Raw genomic sequence first — 2706 nt, 5'->3', positions numbered from 1 at the left:
ATTATGGGCTACTGGACTCTTTTAGAATATTTTGCTGAGTTTACACACCTATAATATTCAAATAACGGAACTTAACAAAAAAAGGGGATGCAGATGAATGTCCATTTTGTATCTGTGTATTCAGAGTGATTAGGATAGATATATAGTTACATTCTCTTAATGAATAGAGGGATTTGTTCTGATGTTGTTTGTAAATAGGATATCATGTCCTCATCTTGTACAGCAATTAATCACTAGGAAGAATGTATGCAATGTGTTAATTATTGAAACTGTCCTACCAATTTGGTTTGAAACTATCTCATTGCTATTTGTTTCTCAATAAAATTATGGAAAAAAATTTAAAAAATGAATAAATAAATACGTACTGCTTGTCATGACATACCATTATTACCATACTGTCCCTCAAGTAAATATTTGTTTATTTAAAAAGATAATAAAGGAAAAAAGAGACAAGAAAAAAATCACAGGACTGTCTTACTACAATGCTGTGTATCATTAGATTTCTAAATTTCTGTGTAAAAATATGTAATTGTTTATTCATATTTTCAAACTTTTTTATTTTTTAAATTTTTTTCTTTATATTCTATCGGGACTTAAAGTTTAACATATCAATAATTTTGGAAAATACCTGTTCCTTGTTATGCCTAACATGTTTGATATTCAGACAGATAGTGAATTTAAACCCAACCACATATGTTGTAGGATAATAATAAGCTTCTCTTCTGGAAGGTTAACCACCTAAGTTTGTAGACCAAAAATTAGAGAAAATGACAGGCTGCAAGGACAGCCAACATTTTGGACCTAGCCTTTCCAGGTAAGTGAAGACTCAGAATATAGGAGAACCTGTACTGTAACATCATGTAACTCAGTTGTGTCCCAAATTTTCTGATCAAGGAGATTATGGGGTGAAAGAAGAAAGTGATCAATGATGCAGAGTGTGCCTAAGGAGAGTCACATGTAGAGAAAACATTCCCTCAGGCTTTCACAGAGAGCAAACTGGTCAGGCAGAGGCTGTGACTCATCCACATGGCTGACACTGACAAAGGATCTACAAACTTCAGTACAGAGTTTCAGGATAATTCCTGAGGTGACTTGACTTACCTTATCAGATACAAAAGTTGCATTTCTTGTTATATAAGTCTTGCTTTATTGTGGTCTTAACCATGCAGCAGAAAGTTAAAAAAATAACAAGGTACAATGGGTGAAGCCATGTTGTTATTCTAAGCTGTAAAGGGCTCAGGTCAACACCTTCTGATATTGACAATCCTGCGGATGACCCACTACTAATATGAACTACTGGACTATATTGGAGTATTTTGCTGAATTCTCTCACCTACAATATTTAAATGACAATGGAATACCCTTCTCTGACAAAAGTAAACAGAAAAAGGGGATACAAATGGATGACCATTTTGTATCTGTATATACAAAACAGTTTGGATATATATAAAGATATTTTTTCTTAGCTCAATGAGAAGAAAGATTTATACTAATAGTGTTTGGACAGGATATCATGTCAGCATCTTGTACTATGAATAGCCACTAAGAAGATAACAATATGTAACTTATTAACTATTGAAACTCTCCTACTAATCGGTTTTGAAACTGTCTCATTGCTATCTGTTTCTCAATAAAATTATTTTAAAAAACCCAAAAGAGTGACTTCAGTAACCATGAAGATAATGGTGCCTAAAGCAGAACTATAGATTGTAAATAATATATTTTACAAAAGCAGTCTTTCTAAAATAAGCGTTGTATAAATATATTAAGTATGCATGCATAACTATCAGTATATTCAATAATATCATTAGATATTTGGATAATCTATTTCCCTATATTCAAATTGGGTTGTATTTTTATTCTGTCCACTCATCAGTGTGGATATCAACTCATTCTGAGGCATATATAGAATTTTTGGTGGGGAGAAACACAGCTGTCTTTCTGTTAGAACAGGTATTTGAGCTGACTTTCACAACAGAAGTTGGTAGTCACCAGGTTACTCAAGATTGGAAAGACAGCACATTGAAGCAGAAGGACTACACAAGTGAAGGAAAGGTAGCAAAAAAACTAAAGTGTTAACACTATGGATGTCAAACTGTGGAAGTAATACACTGTTAAAATATGGAGACAACATCAAGATCAGGAAATTTTACTTTCATTTAGTGTTTTGTAAATGGTACTTCCTTTGGTGTCATTTCTCTAAATAGAAATCCATTTAATGATCCTCCCTACCTCCACCATTTACTTTTTTAAGAGATCCCTTAAAACCTTCAAACATGATTCAAAATTGGAGAATGCTGAAACAAAACACCCAACATCCAAAGTTAAAGGAAGAAAATTTCATTTAGCTTACAATTCACAAAGGTTTGAGTTTATATTTGGCTGGCTCCAAGATAGGCATATGGTAGAGAGGCACCATAGAGGAAAAACAGTTTTTTGCTCAAAGAAAACAGCAAATGCAAGCAAGGAATGACCATAGCTCTTTCTATCCCTCATATTTTATCCAGGCTACTTAGGATGGGTACCACATATACTGTTCATCCCCGTGCCTAGCATCACACATTCTAGATGCAGCCACTTCTGAAAAAGTTCCACCTATGACTGTATGAGTCTTTCTAGGGACACCTAGATACAAACCATAACACATGGGCACTTAGATTTTGGGAAAAAAGTATAATTTATCAAATGAAATTAGCATTTAAGTTA

The sequence above is a fragment of the Octodon degus genome, unplaced genomic scaffold (genome assembly GCF_000260255.1).
Source record: "Octodon degus isolate 3935 unplaced genomic scaffold, OctDeg1.0 scaffold00041, whole genome shotgun sequence".
Classification (NCBI taxonomy): domain Eukaryota; kingdom Metazoa; phylum Chordata; class Mammalia; order Rodentia; family Octodontidae; genus Octodon; species Octodon degus.
Note: the sequence above shows the minus strand (reverse complement) of the source record.